This window comes from Temnothorax curvispinosus, unplaced genomic scaffold, assembly GCF_003070985.1.
Source record: "Temnothorax curvispinosus isolate PA1 unplaced genomic scaffold, ASM307098v1 QBEX01013717.1, whole genome shotgun sequence".
NCBI classification, from domain to species: domain Eukaryota; kingdom Metazoa; phylum Arthropoda; class Insecta; order Hymenoptera; family Formicidae; genus Temnothorax; species Temnothorax curvispinosus.
The window spans coordinates 175,736-199,451 of NW_020223497.1; the positions used below are offsets into that span (position 1 = coordinate 175,736).

General features: G+C 35.3%; 1 protein-coding gene across 4 annotated transcripts in view; it reads right to left on the reverse strand.

Annotated features, from left to right (window-relative positions):
• LOC112463864 (connectin) overlaps positions 1–23,716 on the reverse strand; it is a 122,981-nt gene that overhangs the window by 74,776 nt on the left and 24,489 nt on the right. For 3 of the 4 annotated variants that reach the window (XM_025030518.1, XM_025030515.1, XM_025030516.1), the window contains one exon: positions 12,346–12,419. The exons of the other annotated variant lie outside the window; for it this stretch is intronic. The gene's annotated coding sequence lies outside the window, so the exon portion shown is untranslated. The remainder of the gene's footprint in view (positions 1–12,345; positions 12,420–23,716) is intronic. 4 annotated transcript variants of the gene reach the window in all.

Below are 23,716 nucleotides of genomic sequence, written 5' to 3' on the forward strand. Positions count from 1 at the left end.
TCTAAAAAATTGATGTAATTTTACGCAGCACACAATACAAAATCAATTTGAATTTACCAGAAATTTCATTTAAATATCGAAAGATTAAGGGCCGGTTGTTCCAATCTGTTGTGTACAGTTCATATATTTACAGAAAGTATAATTTTCTATTTATAATTATTAACAAATTTTAGTTTTAATTTAAAAATTATATTTTTAATTAAAATCTTAATTATATTTAATTGCAATGCTATATCGATAATGCATAAGAAATATGGTATGCGCAAATAACATTTTACAAATATATTTTGTACTTTTTATCCCCCACACAGCAATTATTATTGAGTCTATCGCAGTCCTGCTGATTCATTTCCATCAATTCACGATCATAAACGACCATAATGCATTATCTTCTTCTTTCTCTCTCGCTACGTTATTCTTTCCCCCGCGATTACGCGATTACCCGTCGATCGTGCCATTCATTTCCCTCCTTCTTCCAGCGAGTCGGAAAAGTTTTCGTAGCGGCGCCGTAAACTTTCTCGGGCGCGCACGATCGACCATCGGGCACTCGAAGCGATTTTTGCGAGCAACACGAACTTACGAGCTTTCTTCGTCGCTCTGAGGCATACAAAAAACATGGAATAATGCTATGTGAGATCCGCATGAATCACCATCCGCGCGATGAGGTCGAGAACCTAAGCTTGCACTTATACGCGTCCAGGGAGATTTTTATCTTTTAACTAAATCGTTTCTAGTCCAATTACGTTAAATTGGTTTTCTTTTTCTTTTCACACCTTCGGTAAATTAATGGAGAAGAGATTTTACTTGTAAATCGATTGTTTTTAAAGAATATAATTCTTATATGTTCATAAAATCACTATAAATATACACTACAAATATATAACATGTCTAATTATGCGATTAATCAGTTGAAATAAAAATAATTAATTTATCTAATATGTCGAATATCTAAAATATTATAGTTCTTAATTTATAAAAATAGAAAATAAATGTTAATTTCTAGTTCCATGCAATTGTTATATACATATATATATATATATATATATATGCAATCAAATCAATACTTTTGTCTTTTTGCAATGAAACAGCGCAAATTTTACGTTGAACAATATGAGAAAAATGGTAATGGAAATGCTTGTAACGTGAATCAATGAAATCCAAAACTTGCGCATCAGATCGGTTAATACGATAAAACGTTTCGAGTACATAAAAATAATGCAATATACTGAATAGAAAACGAGGCACATCAGCAGTAATGAAGATAAAATGACGTATCGTCTATTAGTCGACTAATTTTAGATAGTGCACGTCAAATGGCTCGCCTGAAAATGTAATAACGTTTAATTAATTCGACAATGTGTCGACAGACCGCTCGTCGATATTCGTCAAGTTAATCACCTCCACGTGTCCATATCAACTTTCAGAGCACATGCTGATAAAAAAAGAAACTTCTGCCTTCTTAGATATTTTGGTCAGCTGTTTTTATTTTTAGTACATAAGTAACAAAGATATAACAATATTAAAATTTAGAAAAATTTTGAAATTTTTGAGAACCGAAAACGATCATTATTATCGATATCGTTATTATCATAATCTGATATTTGTATTTTAAAATTATTAAAATGTTTGTTAATATAATTTTATCTTAAACCTTTATTTCATAACTTTAGTTTGAAATTTCTATAGATTTATGTTTTCTAGGGATCTTGCAAGTTCAACTAAATTATTTATTAGCGTCGTTCTCGTCGAAGTGATAAAAGGGATATGTTAGCTCGTTTATCACGCGACAACAAGAATATATCATTTTTAAACCATAATGAGTTAAATCACTCGACAAGTGTGTTCGATTTTACACGTGTCGCCTATCGGAAAGAAATTTCTCAAATATATTGGAGCTTCCGCTTTAAAATCCGGTTTAAATCATCGATGTTACACGCTGGAACGAGGTAACGGTGCGCGAAGAGCCAAGCTAGAATCAATTAATTTATTAGACTTATTTAGACCGATATTAGATGGCGAGGTATGGAGAGCCTGACACAAAAGGAAGGAAAAAGATGAGGTGGGTTCATTCTTCTATACGAATCGAAAAGTAATCATTCACCACCAAAAGAGAAAGAGAGGAAGATGAGGGGCAAAGGGCAGGCAAAGGGCAGGTAAAGGGCTAAGCGGCTATCCGGAAATTAAATCCTTCGAACTCATCCGCGATAAATCACTCTTCCTCGTGAGGCGCGAATTAGGCCGCTCGATATTAAGGAAATAACAGCGATTTCATACCGCGGGATAGTTATTACCATAACTGGGTTAACGCGCAAATCACGTTGGACGGTTTTTAACAAATATTTTGCGCGTTTGTCAACTATTTTTCAATGCATGAGCGTTTCTGCGTGAAACTTCCGGAAAACGTGATTAAAATCGAACTGACCACGTAAAATCTTTGTTTAATAACCGTTAAACAAATCTCTGCTCAAATTTTATAATAAAACATCTCCCAGCCCTTTAAAATATAAGACATGACTCACATGACCTTTAGCCTTAAATGAGGAGGACATAGTTAATTCGGTCGGAGTATGCGAAATTGTATTTGTTTAATCTACAGACTCTCATGTTCAATGTCAACACGAGATACGACTCAAACGGCAGTTGGCGTTTAGCACGACAAACTCACACAGTGGGAGATACAAAGCTAGATGAAAAGATCGGTGCGACATTTCAAGAACGAGCTGCGCAGATACGACGATTATACCCGGAATTTCCATTAATAATGCACGCGCAGGAGAAACCATAGGTGCAACACGAAAACCGCGGAGCACCCGCGGGGCGTTCACACACACACACGTCTATTCGCTCTATATACTGCTGCCATACCAATATTATTCCAATTATGGCACACCGTGGCGCAACTCGCGTGTCGAATAATACCACCGTTATCGTTTTTAATCCATAATGTGTTCGGTTGCAGAATGAAATATAATGTATAGCGGAAAATCATATAATAAATGTAATAAATGTAAACTAAATGTAAAAATACATGCAGAATAATAATTCTAAAAACGAATAAATAATAAATATCTATATAGATGTACAGACGAAAGTAATATTATTATACTTTTATCTGATAGAGCAAAGATCTATCAGTAATTTAATTTATCATCTATATTTATCATTCATATTTATCATCCATATTTATCATCTATAGTAGAAGTTTATCGTCCATAGTTTAAGATATGTATTTCAATTATGCAATGGGGCAAAAAAATTATTGTTTAATTTTCTAGAATGGCAATTGCAAAGATTTCACAACTGCATTGCGTGTCAATCCATACGCTGTCGACTTCATCATCAGCAATTGCCGAGGCTGCAAATCGAGTTTGCGACAAGCAATGCTGTGAAAAAAAGAAAGTGAGAAAAAAGAGTAGGCGGTTCTGAAACTGCTCTGAAACTCCACCCCGTCTGGCGTGCGAAATACACATCCTGAAAATTTGAAACTGTTGTCCCGCTGGGAAAAAAAGAAACAGACCTAGGAGAGGCGTCGTCCAAATGAATCGCGGACAATAGGAATATACGGGCCCGCGCAGCGGCGTAACGATATGACGATGCATTGGTGAGCAATTATGCGAACAAAAACTTGCAACTTTTTAATTATTTCAGAAAATTGATGAAACAATATTAATTATAAAAATTGTACTACTATTCCATGTGGCGTTTTATTATATTTATTGCTTCCTCGCTGTGCAATCAACCCGGCTGTACAATGAAATGCATTGCAAGTGCATCCGGAAGGCTTATATATTTGTCAATTGAACGAAGCCAAAGCAAATGGAAGTTCAATGACAGAATAAACGCGACAATAGAACAGTGTGCATGGCTTTGTAAATTGTTTAAATGCTATATAAAATCTATAAAACGTGAGCGTGATTCAGCGAAGAGGTTGGAGCGAAGCTCTTCCTTTGATATGCACGTTGACGTTCAATACTCGTTGACACTTCACAATATTTTATGGTAGTAGCTAGATTTCATAGATTTCGCGTTATATATTTTGTATTTTATTAACTAATGTCTCTGGAAAAAAGTTATTGATATATAACGGGAATGCAAAAATTCGAGTTCCATTATTTCACAACTGAATAAAATTGAATTATTATATATAAATAACCATACATATATTGTGTATATAATGCTGTATTATAATATAAACGCACACTAGGCGTATAACTCAGCGAGTTGTATAGATCATTGCATTAATAATTCTTTTTAATAATTACTTTAATTAAACACAGAATTTAATTTTTGCTTAGCAAATATATACGCGTGTGTATTAAGCCAGCATTAAAGAATCTATCATAAAAAATGATGTAATAATCTATATTCTTGTATCTAAGTTTAAAAATCCGAAAGATCTTCTAAACGAAAAAAGAATTCTTTATAAAAAAAAACTAATTAAAATGTAAAATAAAATTATTTTATACAAGGTGCTTTATTTTTCCGAAAAAATTATTTAGAAATTATAAAATTAACAACATATTAATACTTTTTTAAATTTGAATAATTTTTAACAATATTATATTAAACAAAATTTAAAAATAAATAAAAGATTTTTTTCATTAATGATTATAAAAATATATGTTAAAAAATATATTTTAAAAAGATAATTTTTATTTTACATAAAATTCTTTGGTAACTTCAATTATATTAAAGTTAATTAAAAATTTCTTAATCTTTGATACAGTCATTTTTTTCCAATTTATCGTTTCAAATTTATTTCTGTTTTATAATGTAATCACTAAAATAAAAAAATGGATTTAACTGTATCAATGTAAATAACGCAAACTCATCAATGCCATTCACATATTTTTATCGTTTATAAAGTTCGTATGTATGTGTACTCGTATAAAATTTAATGCGAGACTACTGTGTTGTGAGCGTAACGGGCATGCGAGAGCGTTAAAATTTACGGTGTGTTCTCACTTGCTCGTTCGATCTTCGTCGTTTTTCAAAGCGTTACAGCGTAAAGTGCATCGCGCTTATACTCAGCTTACGGGTTACAAAACATACAAGTTTTGTATATAAATGCAAAAGCATTTAGTAAAGCGCGCGCGCGCGCGCGCAGCTTAATATATTGACGATAACTAAACAATCAATAATGGTATCGCCTAGCGATTATTAATCGGTCCACATTATGCAATGCCAGGATAATATCTGGCGCGAGAAACGATCCATCTCGCTAATTGCGACGCGCGATATATCGCGAAACTGATGTCGAACGCGACGTAATTAGTGCGTTAGTCATTAAAGGCATCAGATTCAACGTCAGAACCTGAGGAATTACGGTCGCTTGCGATAAATACCGCTCCGCGTCATAAACTCAAGAACGTATTTATGCAAGTAGAAGCTCTGTTTCATTTCGCAAAACTAAATTAGTTTTAGTTTCGGAAAATATCACGTTGCGAGTAAATAAAATATACGTGCGAAAGGATGCGCGAATATAGGAGTTTTTACTGTAATCACTGTTCAGCTTCAATACACTTTTTCCGTCTAAGAAAGAAGTTTCCTCAATCTTCTTTTGAAAGAACTTCGTACTCCTAATACTATTTAACACAGAACTTACGAGAAAAACAATAAATCTTTTGCATAAATGAAGCATGTAATGAAGTCTATTCGACGATTCAAGATTATTCAGGGCGCCGTTTGTAGGCACGGTCGAAGCCCTTATTTCAACACGATTATAAATATTTATCTTTCATGAGGCACTTAGTATCTGCGTAGCGAGACACATTGGCAATTCACGTGTCTCGTCGTGAATTTTTCACGTCGTTTTAGCTATGGCACTGCCATGGAATATCGATGACCTTTAAGTGGGTATTTCTAAAATCGGAAGCCTGACGAGTGCAGAGCACGACCTTTAAAGACCCCTTTCTATTTTCCATTTTCCAGTCGTCGCGATATCAATCCTTCATCGCCTAGCTTTCTTTCTTTCTTGGATTTAATATATCTATATTTTATACAGATTTTATCTTCTTATTTTCTTCTTCTTCTTCTTCTTCTCTCTCATCTTTCCCTTTCTTTCCATCTTTCCTTTTACATTTAATCAAAATGAAAATTTAAATTCTTAACTTTATTCGAAACAAAATTTAACGAAAAACCAGCAAACTTTTAGACTAATAGACGACCCAGGTGCGATTTCGACAGTGATGTAACTGGCGCATTCGAATTACTATTGCAAAGTCGTAAAGCTGAATTCGCGCTGGACGGTTAAATACCGTCGAATACAACTCGACATATGCGCGTTCTCCGTGGATTTGCATCGCTCGTCGAGTCAAACGACGGGTAATCCCGTGTGTGACCACGACACCGTGGATATACATATCTATCTCCGTGGCACACAATTTTCCGTGTTCTCAGTCGACGAGAAGTACATCTCTCTGCCGAGGGATTACAGTTTAGTTACCTCTTCGTGTTTTTCGACGCTTACGTGACTTATAATCCAAAGGAAGAAATCAGATTTATTTCTCTCTCCATTTTGTCGTTCTGGCAGATTCACGATGTCACAGCGCAATGCATAAAAATATTTCTTCAATCTATCTATTATTACGAATGAAATGTCTATCTTAAATCAACGACTTTTTCGATTAATTTTTTAGAAAATGAAATGTAATTGAAAAGAGAGAGAGAGAGAGATTCAATGGTTTTCACATTTTTAGAATTGTTTTAATTAAATATGAAAAGTTCGAAACTAAAAGAATGTAAAAATAAAAAATATATTTTTAACAAGTTGATAGCTGATACAAAGATAATACATTTATGATATATATTTTTATATGTATATATATACATATGTGTGTGAGACCTTTCTTAAATATGAAATTTATAACATAAATAATTGCTTCTATAATATCGTGTTTAAAATGAAAATTGTAGAATATATTACACGCGCAATTTTCCTAATTTTCTACGTTTTTTCCGTAAATTTACCGTGACTTAAAAATTCGCAAACGTTTTGCAAAAACTAAACATACTTACTCTTGTAAAAAAATTGTGTTGTTCTAACATGATTACAAAAAAACATATATATGGCACGGAGCAGCTAAAGTATTAAAACATTTTATCAAATTAAATATCTTACAATTAGTGAAAAATGTTTTAGATAAAAACTGTAATTTTGGGGAGATAAAAATGATAATTTTGGCTTGATCCTTACGTTCTCGTTATGTCATGTCATTATATATTTTTTGTTATGCAACAATTTTTAAGCTTAAAACCCTCCTAGTTCTCGTAATAATGTCACAAATTTCAAAACTAAATATACGTATCTTTATCTCTAGAAAATAAATTGCGTAAAATATTCCTATTTTAACAGGAAAGGAGATAGTCTAATACACGTAGCTATTCCGTTTGGCTAACAGAACACGGAATATTGAAATAGTTGGACATTCAAATAATGGGGCTTCCGATAACGGAGATTCTACCTTCTAGTCGATTACATCGTTGTTCCGGCTTCGACAACGTTGTTCACGCTTCAATCGTCGGTCTCCGGCATTCGACTTTTGCGATATTCGATCGGGTCGATTCGCTAATGGAGGAAGCGACGTTTCGACGCTTTGCCGATCGGTCGGAAATATGGATATTTTCGGTTCGTTAGGGATTACAAGCCCGGTAGCTGTAACTCTCCGGGTGGAATATTTATTCCACATCTCGTTCGGTTCCGGTATTCCGATATTTCGTGCGATCTCTGATGCTATATACCTGGCCGATGTCTATGTCGCGCGATAGTAATGGCGAAAGTATTTCATACCCGATCGCTATTTTTGCTCGACTGGCGATTTAGCTACGGCGTTTCTATTCACAATCCGATCGATGCGCATAGTATATGCATGACTGGAATATCTACCGCAATTTTTCCCTTTCGGAAGAGTTTCTACAGCCGATCAAACGTTCCGTTCAATCTGCATGCTGACCATAGTTGAGCAGAAAAGTATATCAATCTTTTCGTTTTTAAACGTGATGAGTCATCGGTATATTACTATTAATTAAAATATGCATATATCCACAATATAATTCATAACATCGAAAGTTTAGCAGTTACAATTTAATCATTATTCGAAATTAAACCATTATATTACGTTGAGTCTTATTTCACACTTACTGCCTTAGTAAAAGAAAGAGACCACAAATTGAAACTTGCAATATAATATTCTATGAAAGTTATTCTTTTGAAAATAAATATATTTCACTTTAATTAATTTCGTTAATTAAAATATGCGATTGTTTTGTTTAATTAATATTATGTTTTAATTAATGTTTAATTAATTAATATTGCAAAAGCAGTAAAAAAAGAATAAAAAATTACACATTTATTAAATAATATAATAATATTATTAAAGATAAATGACTTATTAAGCATTTAAATTTAAAAGGTATTTAATGAAAAAAAATGTAAATAAATTTCCATGCAACTGAGTTTCCTAAACACGCAAAATGGCTTGGCTAATATTGTTTCAGCGAAATAAAAATCTTTAGATACCTCTGATAAAAGTACTACGGAAATAAATACGATCAACTTTGAATTAATTGGACATCAACTGTTATCAGGATTTCATGTTTTCTCCATTTTATCCTACAAAAGTGCACAAAGCGAAATTCAAACAAACGACGCTTATTTTTAGCTTGTCAGACCGAAATTAATTGATAAAACAATTTTTGTTAAAATTTAGATCCCTTGTTAATAACTATATCCCTCGTTAATCTACGTATTGAATTTAAACCAATATAAAAAATAAATTAACTCTCTATATTAGACAAATTATTTTTATGGATTTAAGAAACATACATACAATTATACAATAAAATAAATTAGATTAAATCTGTATTTCTGTGCATGAATAATATTTCTTATTTTTGTGTGTGTGTGTGTGTGTGTGTGTGTGTGTGTGTAAGAAAGAGAACATATATATGTATAAGAGTGATTATAATAAAATATATAAATGATATATAAAAACAGTAAAATCTGTTTAAATAATAAATCAATATTTTGAAAGAAAGATAAGTTTCTATATTGTAACTTTAAAATTATAAGTAATGGTTGACAAACGAAAAGGGGAATACAAGAAGAAAACTATAAGATCTAAAGCGCGAAGCGTTATTTTGTAAAAGTTTGAAATATAAATCGGAATTTAAGAACGGCGGGCGGTATTATCCGCGTCTCTTTCCTTCGTCTGGCTTAAACACAATCGATCATGGCCGCCGCGGAGATGGATTGAGGAGGCAGGCGTTATTTCAGAACAATATCCGTGGCCGATACGAAATTCTGAGGTCGATGAACCTACGATTCGGACCTGGTCGACTGTAATTGGAAGGATATATACTGTGTTCTAATAGACAGATAACTAATATTTCTCAACACTTTGATAATACACTTTGATAATCCTAGATACCGGACTTAATAGATGTATCTAATTTCTCCTTGTATTGCATGGAAATATTTTACTTTTTTATGATCATTTTTATAATCTCGCTTCGTTCAAATGTGAAAAAAGAGCAGAGAATTTAAAAATTGAAAAAAATTATATATTTTAAAGATATTAAAAATTATAAGAATTTTTAAAATTTCGACAATATTTTAATAGCAATTTTTAGAATATTAGAAATATTTGTAGATTTACATTTTAATGAGAAATAAAAAGAGAGAGTGTCTTCCTTTCCGTAATAATTTTTTTTTGTAATCAAGAATTTCGAAGTAAAACTTATTGTGAAACATCTCGTACAATTTAAACATCGAGTAACGCGTATACGAAATAAAAGGCGAGGTTCTAGCCGACGGCGCAATTAAAATTTTCGGCAACCGCAAGTTCGGTACTCCAAAAATACCTTCGAGCCTCGGGAGAAACTACTACTAGCCATTAGCGAGGAGCATCCCCTGCGTCGAAGTTCAGCCTGCGGGGCGAGCGAAAGCGAAAGGGAGAGAGCAAGAAAATCGGCGAACCAGAGCGAGGGAAGCAGGGAGGAGAGGGAGACGGCCCATTTCACGGGCTTTAAACACTCCGCCCCGGAAAGGAAAGAGGGAAAAAAGAAGAAGGAAGGCTCGGTAGAATCTGATTCCAGCCATTCGCCCGCTGCTGATTTCCTGCTTGCTGCCTTCTGGAAATAAGGGTGGAGATTTTTCGCGGCGGGTGCGCGTGATACCAACTCCACGCTCCCTTTTCCACCTTCGTCCTACATTTCTTCCGTTTCCCTTCTCGTTCTGTACGAAAAAGCCTAGTTTCGGGCACTCTAAAAAGAAATGACGTATCTATGCGTGCGAAGGGGAAATGAGGGTGGAAGATGAGAAGGATACGAGGGGTGATATTAGAAAGAATAGGATGAGACCTTGCTTCAAAGGGCGATTTGTCGACAGTCAACATGACAAAGACATTAGTCGGCCCGAGGGTGAGAAGGGATGGATGACCCCTTCGAATCATTAAGAAAAAACAGCAGCGTAAAGGGGATTGCAGGCAGAAGCAGGGAGGGAGGGAGGAATGCAAAGGCCTCGCCGGAGGTGACTGCGTCTGCGGAATTCTCGCTATAAAGCTATCTCAAAGGATGTCACGCGCGGAAAAATTAATTTTTTTCCTACGTCGTTCTTTTTAAATTCTCTTTTTCCCCTTCTCCCTTAGACTCCTCTTCTCTTTCTATTTCACTTTTTATCTTCATTCGTTATTTGCAAACAGTGCTTTTGATGAAAATTCTAGCGCTTTCTATCCCCGCGTAAAAGCGACTGCACTCTTCCGGACGGTTCGTCCTATAATATTCGATGTGTTTCGCGTCTTCCAGCTTTTGCTGGTTCGGGAAAGGATCTCAGAAATCTAGGTCGCTATGTACTTTTTGCTTTCTTTCATTCCAAAAATCGTTTTATGACATACATATAATTGCTCGATTTAAAAGGACAGTATTAATACAATCGTATATAAATATAGTAAATATGTAACATTTAATTCAATATATTAATTTTATTAATCAATTTAATTATGTGATTGTACTATTCTAGCATCAATTTCAAACTGCGATTCAAGACAGTAACGGTGCGTAATTTACGAAGCAACAATATACATAAATTATTATAATATTAGGCACAAAAAGATCTAGCCCAACTGTATATTGATATATTGATACATGTCTATTTACTCGATTGTTATAACGATCATGATTGATTTAATATAATTAATTTTATTATTCATTAGATAATTCCAAATTAATCTATTTATGTTCTTCTTATCGCGTATTTCTATCGCCCTTCCTACACAAGAGCTTTTCTTTTACAAATAGTTATCCCGGCAACAGAATGCAACACACTAAATCGAGACCCGGAGAAAACGGGAATTCGTAAAACTTAAGACGTAAAGAAATTCAAAAACAACGTTAGAGAACCTAGACGACATTGACGGTCGTTTCAATTGATACCGGCACTCGCGGCTCTCTCGAACCTAACACAAATAAGTTTCAAACATCCGTAATCTTTCTGCTCTTTCTCGTCTCTTCCTTCCTTTTTTTCTTTCTTCTCCTTACACTTTCGATTCGAGCTTTCAGCAGAAACCGCCAATAAATGAAAGAGAGAGAGAGAGAGAGAGAGAGAGAGAGAGAGAGAGAGAGAATTGGCAAGCTGTTCCTACGACCGATCGAAGCGTTCTCGGTAGGAAAGAGCTTTTCGCAGTACGAGGAAAATTCCAGTGGCTGAAGGCAGTGGATGGTAGAAGGAGGATGGTGAGCAGACTTGGATCATAGATCGATTCGGAGACAAACATTTCCAATCAGTGTGGAAAAGGGAACTGGCGAAGGTTATCGCCTTTTCGCCTTCATTTTTTTTGCTCTCAGATACAGAGACTAAGAGGAGGCGTGACAGGGGACTGTCGATTTTTATCGAGTTACAAAGGGCGAGGAATTAGCGCTAAGCGAGAGTGCAGAGAGCTAAAGCTTAGAAATTAAATTTCCTCGGCCAGATGTTTCGTCCGCGCATCTCACGAATAGACGTCTGCTTTTCCTCCGCCATGTCCACAGCCGGAAAACAATAATGGAGGCCGACGCGACGGGGAATCGAAGGAAAGAGGGGCAAATCTCAATCTCATTTGACAAATAACAGATTAAACAAAAACTTAATTATGAATGTCTATCCATGGCTCTTTTGTTCGTTTAAATAAGTAATTATACTACATGTTATACTACATATTATTATTAATTCGATCGTTTGTTTGAATAAAAAAAATAGGATATATATTATATTGTCTCTCTCTTCGATTCTTTAAAATAATTCCGATTCTCCTAGTATTTTTATACTTTAACATCGTTATAATATAATTATATAGTAATTTTATCACTTACCCAAAATCTCTAGTCGTCGCCACAAATATAGAATTAACTGATTTTCTATGCACTGGATAAAATCACTAGACCACCTAAAAAAAAAAAAAAATCCAGAATTAGTAATAAATTTAATAAATGAATCTAAAGCGAAATCAACTTTTAAAAATATATACAACATATAAAAGAACGGTTTCTCCTTCTCTTCTGTTCCAATATAAAAACTAATCTATTAACTAATTTACTAATTCATAAACAGAAACAATTGTATCTGTTAAAAAGTTTAGAGAAAAAGTATGCAAGCGAAGTTATCAGATTTATTAAAAACTATATAAAAAAATAAATATTTGAAATAACAATCGATAACCAGAAGCAAAGTCAAAACGTTTTCATTTCGCTGTATTTTATTTTTAATTGCGCAACCCGATAAAAGTTTCGATTAAAGAGATAAAGAATTCCTGAAATCGTTGTCTCAATAATTCAACTTCGAATTGATCAATTAATTGTGATGCTGTTGAGCCACTTTCCCGCCACCACAGTTGATTTATATTTGAATTTCTATCTCATAGTTGAAACAAAGATATAAAATTCGATCAACCATGCGATTGCCCCCTTAACTAATTGTTTCCATATTACTAACACCTCTGCATTATATACCCGCGACAAAACTAGTACATTAATTGCCGCAAGAATGGAGCGACGTTAATCCGGTTTATTGTTCGCGGCGTTTGGAAACCATTCGGTCGTTATTTCGCGGCTATGCACGAATATTGGGTCGCGCGCGCGGAATATCAAATTACGAATACGAATAATTAATCGAATGGTAGAGCCGCACGTCGTTCGTGACGGCAAAAAGTGATTTTTTTATTATTCTCTTGCAAATTTAGAAATTAAAAGTCAAATAATAATACGTAATTTAACAAAAATAGCTTCCTCTAAATTAAAATAGTATATTGTGCACCAAGGGGAAAAATAAAGTTGCGTTTTTCAGACGAGTGTGAAGTTTGTCGCCCGAGCCGAAGGCGAGAGCGGCAATCACACGAGTCTGAAGAAGCTTTCGACCCGAGGTGCACACGATATTTTTCACAACACCTTTATGGAAATGTTCGACTTCCATGCCAGTAGAGAGCTCCTCTCGCCCCGAGAGTGGCCAATTTCGACCCTCTCTACAGACATAGAAAGTTAACTTTCCGTGGAGGTGTTGTGAAAAAAATATTTAATCATTTTTAATCATTTTTTATACAATTTTAATTTTCGGAATGTTTTATCAAGTCATAATTTTTAGAAGAATAGAAGATTGTGAAAGGTCGGAAAAAGACAATTTATCGTTAAGAGTTATATATTTATGCATGCAGTTATGATATGTAACATGTTGGAACGGTTCTATTGCGAGATTAAATATATCGTTAAAACCATCAGATTTTATGAAAAATTTGTTATTAACAATAAAAATCCTGAAAATTAACTTCTCAATAACAATGACGGACCTTGATCACATGTGCTTAATATTTTTAATATTTTTCTATATATTTTTTATATTACGATCAATCAAACAGTAGTATCATAAAAAAAGATATCCGCAACGTTCTTTCTCCCAAATAGCCGACTCCATGTGACAAACGGTCGTTCTCGATTCGTTTCGTTTATCGAAATCTAACCATCATTCGCGAAACTAAAACGAAACTAGCCATCACTCACTTCAATCAATCGTCCTCTCGACGTTATTTACACTACGGCCAAGTTTCCATTTCGACAATACCGTGACATCCTGTAAACTCAGTAAACGAATCGCCGTAAAAGCATTTTTTAGGAAATCCTTTTTTTATTTAAAACTTTATTTCAAAGAGGGCAATGAGAATAACAGGATGACTACTAAATCTCTTCTGTCGAAATTATTTGAAGATTTACGAGGAACTACTTATTCTTTTTCTTATCAAATATATTTAATGTAGTTTTGTTACGAAAATTATTCCGCTATTAATCATTGACGCGGTGGTAACGAGACATCCCGCCGAAAGGAAAGTATGAGAGAAAAAAACGCGGTCATCGTCACGGAACACAAAAGTCACCCTCATGCGACCACGTAACGACTTCCGCGACGCTCAAGGGATGCTTGCGGGAATGAGAGAAAACGTGACGTCATGGCGGAAATAGAAATTAGGGAGCTCGCGGAGCGAATCACCCCCCAGAACTTGTCTCCTAAACTACTGCCGTTCTTAAATCTTCGGCGAGAGAACGACGCCGCGGTTCACATAAAAGTTATTTATTGGAATGCAGTTAAACGTTCTCGTCGTTGAGAGTGGACGGCTGCGTTTGTCTGTACGTGTGCGTGGGTGGCACACGAACACACTTATATCAAGTGGGTTTTCGATTTATTATATCGCCCTCGGCGTTTTTCCGGACATTATTATCGACCAACGATGGAGGACCACCGTGCGATTCGCCACCGATGTCTCTTAAATCGATTTAAGTATATCGAGGCGACATGTAAAGTTTCCAATCGGAGACCCGATTTAAAAAGAGCTGACAAATATTACACCACTGCGAGCTCTCTACGCATTGTTAAAGTTCGATGTCATTTTATCGGTCTGTTTTATGGGTTATATATATCATAAATAATTTTTTCCTAACGCGAGCGTGAAATGGGCCGCTTTTCGCGCTTGTTTTGAGTGAGCAAAATAATCCATTTCTCCACTAGTTGAAAAATGGAGCCATTTCTCAACTAGTGGAGAAATGAAATTGTAAAACAAGCGCGAAAAACGGCCTGTTTCACGCTCTTGTTAGAAAAAATAGTATGAACAACTCGTGGGAAGAGTGGTCGAGACTCGCTTCGCTCGTGCGACCAACTTCACACTCATTCAGAATCGACCACTTTTCCTACTAGTTGTACAATATACTATTTATCTCTCTCTCTTAAATTATACACAGGCATTCTAATATTAATTGTTTCATTACATAATTCTTTAAAGAGAAATGATACTATAATTTTTGTATTTTTAATTTCTAATTTGAAATTATATACACTGAGAAAAAAAAATTGTTAATCCCAAGAAATATTTAGTCCGATACGTTCAACTAAACATTTTAGTTAGTTAACTAAATATTAGTTGTTTCAACAATTTATTTCGTTTCTTCAATCAAGAATTAATTAATTCAACTAATGTTTAGTTAAATAACTAAAATGTTTAGTTGAACGTATCGGACTAAATATTTCTTGGGATTGACAAATTTTTTTTCTCAGTGTACCAAATATTTTATTATACGTATCTTGCTCATAATTGAATAAATTTTATTTATACCTAACTTTTACCTTTGTAATTTTTTTGCGTCTTTTTATATTTTCAATATGTTTTGTAAATGTGTGCGTACATGTGTGCGCATGTGTTATGTTTAACAATACATAAATAACACTTTTCAAAATAAAATCCTTAATTATCTATTGTCTTTTTGTTTAATGTCAAATTCGCGTTACGGGATATTCAACAAAAATTAATGCGACCTGAAAGTGAATTATTATATTCCATATCGCGAGCACTATCACATTTATTTGCACAACCGTTTGTTTGATGAAATCGCATGCACATATAAATATGCGTCAATACGTTAAATTGCATTAGCCAGGCCATCAACCAAGCCTTCAAATTTGATATCTTAAAATGTTATAATAAATGCCAGGCACGGCTCTTCCATTCGATTACCTCTTCGATTGTTATCATCGGCATTAATTCCAATAAATTGTACGTCAATAATACTGTTTGCACTGTAAATGAATATTTTATCAATACATTGTCAATAGAAAACTGAAAATTCAAATTCCGGCTGTAGCAGCACTATAGCAGCCATCAAAGTAAAATAGTTTTTTAAATTTTGTTATTTTAAAGTCAATTTGAAATTTATTAAAAAAACATCTTACTGTCATTTTCTTCTTTAAAATTTAAAATTTTCAAAAGAGATTCTTTACAAGAAGTACAAGAACTCACTTCGTTTGTTTCCCCTGTCTTATGAAACCAACAGAGATTACTAAAGTTTGTCTTGTCATTCTTTCCTTCTTAATATTTCAATTGGTACTTTTCTTATTTCTATATAAATCATTAATTATTCAAAAAAAAAACTGTCCTGGACATCTTTGTTGAGAAAAATTTATCGAAATCAACAAAGGAGCCTGTAATAAAAGGGACACCCTGTATAAGTGTCACGAGACAAAAATCGGAACAAGCCATCTCGGCGATCGGTAAATCCTCGACGGTGATTTACAGCGTCTACTAGCGTCGTGGCGCCGTTTTCTTTTCCGCTAGCGGTCCTCGTCGAGGAATCGCTTTGCCGCTACATCGAATCCGACAAGCGCGACTCGCGGAGTTATAGACTGCCGAGTCAGATCTGTGAAGGAATTGCTTTTCGACAATTCCTTTAGCTGCAAACGTGTTTCATCCAGTATTAAATTAATTTTCTCTTAGTACTTTATTATATTAAAATAAAAAAATTATATGTAACTATAGACAGAGAGATATAGTTAAAATAATAATTTGTAATTAATCTTTTATATGATCAAATCGATATAGTAATAAGTTGATCGGAAGATCGTTTGTACTTCTTATTTCTCACATCTTGTCTGTTCATTTCATTACCAATCGAAATATTGAGAAGAAAAGAATGACAAAAGAACAAAACATCTTATAGTAGTATCTGTTGGTCTCATAAGACATGGTAAAAGAACGAAGTTCCTGTACTTCTCGTAAAGAATCTCTTCGAGGTAACTAACGGTCCGAATCGGTCGAGATCTATCTATCGGCTCGAGGGGACCTCATTGGAGGGAGGCGTAGAATTTTAAGCGGCCTCTTAAATTTACTCGGCACCTTGCGGATAACAGGCGAGTTATCGAGTTATCGAGTTACGAGCTGGGGGAATAACGCTTATACCCGGAACGCCACTGCTAAAGGCGGAACGAAGTTTTCGGGAGGCGAGGTGGTCGAGGGATGATTCACTCATCGTCGAAAAACGCAAGTAGACGATGATGGAGGAAGGAAAATGGGAGGGCAAACTCCGCAGAGAATAAAGGATTCCGAAACTAGTCTTATTAAGGTTTCGTGGCAAATTTTCACCGTGGGAAAATTCATCCTACTAATTCGCGAGAGAGAAAGAGAGACAGAGAGAGAAAGTAATGAAGCAGCTTTGCGCAAGAGGGACTTTGTCTTATATTAAAGAGACTTTGTCTTATATTAATGTGGTGTTTAACTTCGAAAAAGAGAGATCATAAATTCTAATAAATTTTTAAGGGCAGTTAATTTTCTTAACGAAATTTCATATTTATGAAATTCGCGTTAAGTTAACTTAACAAATCTTATAAGTATAAAATTTCACAAAACAATTCCATAATTTTTCTAAAATAAGTATTAAATAAATACTAAATAAATATACTAGGTAAATATTAAATAAAGCTTATCACATCAATAGATGATAAAATAAAAAAGAATTTTTTTAACTCAAGAAATTCTTTAATTAAGAAACTTAAATTAGTTTTAGTTTATATTATTTTATACATATTAGGTTTTGTATATATTTTTTGAAAAAGGAAAAATATTTTTAACAACATTCAAAGTAAAAATAATAAAGAACTATTTTAATAGTAAAAAAATAACGAAACTTTCATGTCAACTTTGAAAAGTTTTTTACTAGGTAACTTATTACCATCTCTTGAACTTAACGACGTTATCTATGATTCAGCGTCAATACATTGATAAGTCCCCTAGTATATGTTCTGAAACTTTTTTGTAAACGAATTATCAAATATTCATCTAGTTTCATAATTAAATAATTACGAAGATAACCTTTCATTGTTTATGGATGAAACAGCGCAATACTTGTCAAATTGATCCGAATACAAAATGCGAGTCAGTTGCGCCATGACATAAAGTATTTATACAACTAACAATACGCGTTTTCGAAGCTACACGTTTACATAATTGATTGAATTATCAAATTACATAAATGCGCACCGTCGAAATCGAAAAACAGTAACATTGCTGCCTTATCAATCTCCGGTATTCCAGTCACTTCATAAATAAATCGATTGCGTAGCTTGAATTATACTCATTTTAAGCTCAAATAAATGACACGCGTACATAAAATATGCCGTTGCACAAGTGAGCATTTTATTTCAGTCTAGATAATTTAAATAACATTGCAAAAATAGTACTGTATCTGTGATCCAAAATACTTTGTTTCTTTCAGGTCACCCTATGAACGAAGAACGAATATTGATCCGATTCGACCGGAATGCAAAACGACTTTGGTGCATTCGTGATCTGAGGTACGGGATGGAATCGAGCCCATGCATGCCCCGACGATGAGATCTCCACGAATCCTCCGCGAGCCTCGGCTCCATTACTTCGTCATCACTGTCGCTATTACGTCCGCCCTCCCTCAACCCTCGTCACGACGTCAAGACGAACCAGCTCCTTGCCTTACTGACGCGCAAACACCACTACCACCATCTGTCTAACGACTCTCCGCTCATATACGGACTCGTAGCGGACTTCCACGCACACGTGTAATCGTTGCTCGCACGTGTGGCACGTCCCGATGTACCCGGACGAACGATAAATCATTCTAAACGCGAATTCGTCGTCTCCCATCAATGTCGCTCCCGCGTTTCAGATCGGGTCTCGGTTAATTGACGCGATTTCCCCGCGATATTCTCTCAAATAAGAGCTAGCACACTCGTGATGTATTATATACGCATCGCGGGATCGCGTCTCGACTTTTAATTTGACAGCATTTTTTCATAATTTTCTTAATTTAGTGCAATTTTTCCTGAAAGTAAAAGAATGCGAACATTTCGTAAAAACTGGAGCATATTACTTCAATGCGACGTGTGAATAGTAGAAAGAAAATAACTTTTTTCAAATTATTTTTAAAGAACAATTATTTTTAATAGTGCAAAACATCAGTTACCTAAAATTTCAATTTCAATTTTAATTTTAATTTCAATTTTATAAATGTCTCGTGATAACACGAGTTTAATAAAAAAACAAAACTCCCTGAGATCATAACTTCTTATAATTTTCTTAATGCTAAATATAACAAAATTAATACATGGTAGCAGATTGCATGTATTTCTTAATATACAAGCTTCCTGTGACGCAATAGATCTAATCTTTGTTCATAAAAATTTTATTAATCTTAATCTTCACAACAAGTTTCTTCTAAGGATTGATAGTTCCAACTTAGTTTTAAAGGGAGTGAAACTTTTTTAGCACGTCATATACCGCACAACTGTGGCATGATAAATTATATTAAAATAACCCTCTTTACACTACTTTACACTTTAATTTGAAATATCTCAAAAACTATGACGTGATAAAGCATTTCCGGGAGCAAAATTATATTCAGCATTAAGAAAATTATAAGAAGTTATGATTTCCGGGAGTTCTTTTTTTTTATCAAACTGTGTTATCACGATACATTTATAAAAATACTCCATGAAGTTGAAATTTTAGGTAACTGATGTTTTGTACACATTGATGCAATGCATCGCGTCTATGTGACGGCAAATTGCGGGCAAAATATGCGCCATGTGTCTAAGCACGACGTTAAGATGTCAACGATCGAGCGGGCAATCGCTTACGCTTACAATTGTACTTAATGGAATTGCTGTTGCGGGGTGGGATTGGTCTTAAGCGGCGAAGTTAACGCGGTTTCGAGCAATACATCAGGCCCAGAATGCGCGTCCTAGCCGGTCCTGGCGAATCGCCAATTATTTGGGTTAATGGGTTAAAGGGGACGTGCTGCGCTACCCTGCTACCGGCCGCGGCGCGATATCGGTTTCCGAAACAAAGCGGAGTACGTGCGCGTCACGTTCGTGGAATATACCTACACGTGGAAATTTAACGTCCGATGCGAAATTGGAAACTACAGCGGGATTAACATTGTGGATAACCGTAAACATTATATCGCTTCATATAATTAGGTTTAAACTTTCCTCAGGCATTATCAGGTTGTTGCATATCGTTCCTGTGTACTTTTTATCGTAAACCCATCTCGTTGTCACACCTCATGCTCATCGTATCATATCTATTTGTTAAATTTATCCTTATAATCTACTTTTCTTCATTTTTGTTGTGTATAAAAACGAAGGAGCACGAAGAAGCACGCAGCTTCATCTGTTTTCTATTAAAACACATGTAACGCGCGCGCGCGCGCGTTCGCGATACGTAATAAAATCGAAATTTGTTTGCTCTCTCCCCTGGGAGAGAGCATGGGGGAAGGTCGAAAAAGGGTACGCAACAACATCCGAAACCGGTCCGGTGCATTGTCCGAGCGCAAGTCGCATGTCGGCCATGCCGTCTGCGACTATACTTCATAGCTCGCTCGCGCGCCGCATGCAAGTTTAATCTCCTGGAAGTAACGTAAACGCAGTAGAGTGTGTGTACTACCGCCACCCCGTGCCGCGCCTCGTGGCGCCTCTCCCTGAATAATGCATTTATGTTGCTCCGCGTGTCCGCGAATCTCCAGCGCGCCGACTGTTCGAGCGTGTCGGGGATGCCGCACGCGCGACGTACCACCGTATTTCGAGAAAGCCGCCCCCCCCCCCTCCTCCCCCGCCCCCGTTAAGTTTCCCCGTGCCCATGATTGCGATATTTACATCTTGCGCGAGCGGCGCGTTAATGTCCTAGAAAGAGATACCGACTTCGCGCTTGCAGCTTCACACCCGGTGATGCTTCTGCTTCGCGTTTCAGAAGGATGCTAGAGAGTGGTTTCGACGTGCGCTGGATGCTGATGGTGAGGATCAATTTTGTGAAAGATGTGCTTTCACGTGATGTGCAGGTAATATCATCGATATTTATGTCTTATTTAGAGCTACGACCAATTGCGTTAGAGTATATTTCTGAGAAGCACACATTTCAGGAAGTATATTACCTACATTTACACGGAATCATCGGTTCTTTTACAGTTTAATATATATTAAGCTTTCTTTTTATGTGCTATTACGTTTTTTATAAATTGTTTTTACCTCTCACTTACTTTACAGAGCTAAGTTACTAATATTTTAAAATTTACGCTAATCCAACTATTTCTCATAAGAGCGCACAAATTGTTTTTTATTTATTTATTTATTTATTACAAGTTTTATTTTGCAAGCGAAACGTTCCACGGCTAATTATCGTCTTTTTCAAGGATGTAATTTTTTAAAAAAGTTTGTTGACGCTGTTTGCGTGCTTTCCTGAAATTTAGAGTACTAACTTGATGCATCACCACGATGACTCGCTTTGGCTGTTATCATATCAAAGCCTGTTCTCGGTGGTAATTGAAACTAATTTGCGGTCGCGTGGAAGAGATGATGCTCTCATAATTCATGTGGCGAGGGTTAATGCACCATCTGTGTAAGCGAAATGTAAATATGGAAACCGTGGGTGGATATGAAGCAAACTTGAGACGTAGTCATCACGTTCCAAATATCATATTCCGCACAACGTATATATTAAAACTAAATGAAATTCAATTTAATAAATTAAAATATATTTAAATGTTACACGGCATATACAATAAAATAAATTAAATTATACGTATAATATACGTATAATATATAAATTATGTACAATATTAAGTTTAGTTTGTTTTAATATATTATTTTTAATAATTTATATGTATTGATCAACGTGTAAAGTAAGAGAATATTTTCTTACTGTCTTCTATATTTTTCAACAAAAAATATAAAATTGTTCTATCTTCTTTTTGTTTTCTACTACAAATATGCACCTCTCGAAGAAATCGGTGCAATTTGTTAGCAAGCAGTATCACGTGATACTAAGTTAAATCACGATACAAGTTTAATCTTGCGGCTGTTTGATCACGAGGTCCTCCTCGAAGCGGCGCCGCACATCACGAGCTCCCTAGAACTCTGATTTCAGACATCAATCGACATCTTGTCGTAAGATAGATTGAACTCTCGACGAGATTGACTTACAATACCCGGGCCGAAGTCCGGGCCGAGTACGACGCAAATATTGGAATCACGCGCGATAGTACCAGAACCTAGCCTCTTAAATTATACCCTTGCCGTCTCTACGGCCAGACGTCTAAGAGATAGTTTAACCGGCGATTCTGGAAAGAAATGAGAAATACGAGATAATTGTTTAAACAGCACTAATAATGCGCAATAATGACAAATAGATAAAAAAGAGACTCTAATTTATTCAATAAAATTGATTTTGTTTTAGCGATACTTTCTGCCGCCCCCTTGGCGCTTATCGCCTCCCTCCAGGTAATCCTCCACTTAGGAAACTGTTGATCCAGATCTCTAAAACTCGAAACTGAACGGAACGAATTAATTTTCGTTCCAGTCGGCTTGTACATCGTGAAAGAATTCGACACGCCAGGATCAACGTAACGACACGATGACGACGATAAATGAGTTCACCCGTATATCCCCCAGCTCTCACGCTGTCGCATAACGTCTTACTTAATTCTCTTGTTAACCGTGTTAAACGTACAAGGCATATCCAAGTGGAACGATGCTGAAAGCATGACAAATCGTACTCGTCGTCCGTTTCGCAAACCAGTCGGAATTGCATTTAATCTTTAAATAGACTTCCCAGCTCTCTTTACAACTTCTCTTTACTCTTTATGTGTGCATCATTTACTTCTTATATAGTTAATTTTAAAAAAAGGAGCTACAAAATAGTTGTAGCGGTTAAGTAATAATTTTTTTTAGTTTAAGTGAAGAAATATGATTTCCAACATTCAGAATATAACATTTTATGCAATATCTAAATAAGATAATATAATATATAATAATGAAGATGAATTACAATTAATAATAATAGACATTAATCTGAAACTACGTAGACATATTCGAATATTTCTTATTGTTAGACAAACTCTCTCAGTAATTCAAGTCCGTCCAAGCACTATATACCTATTGCGCTTCTCCTCCTCTCAAGTCGATGTAAGCTGCATTATTCAGAAGTATCAACACCGCTTGGCACACGGGCGGGCGGAGCAAATTACGCGCGATTCGTTAGCAGAAAGAGATCGCCGGCGAGTTGGTAATTTATAATCGTACAGCCACTCCGTTACACCCCCCGATCGCCCGCCCGCCCGCTACCGGAATTTATCGCGCGATGGTTAACACGATTTTCGCGTGTACGGCCTGCTTAATATATTCGCGCGATCTATGTTCTACAATACCGAAATATCGCGGCAGCACCGTGTCGAGCAGATCGAGAATTTATAGTCTAGCTACTTGTAATAGTTGAATACGCTTTTCGTTTGTTCAAGATCTTTTTCTCATTTTTCACGCTTTCCGAGTAAAGCCGGTATTTTGTATTCACTTATCTTCATTTTGTTTTATTCTCATACATTTATTTAATTTAAACACTCTTCTATTTATATT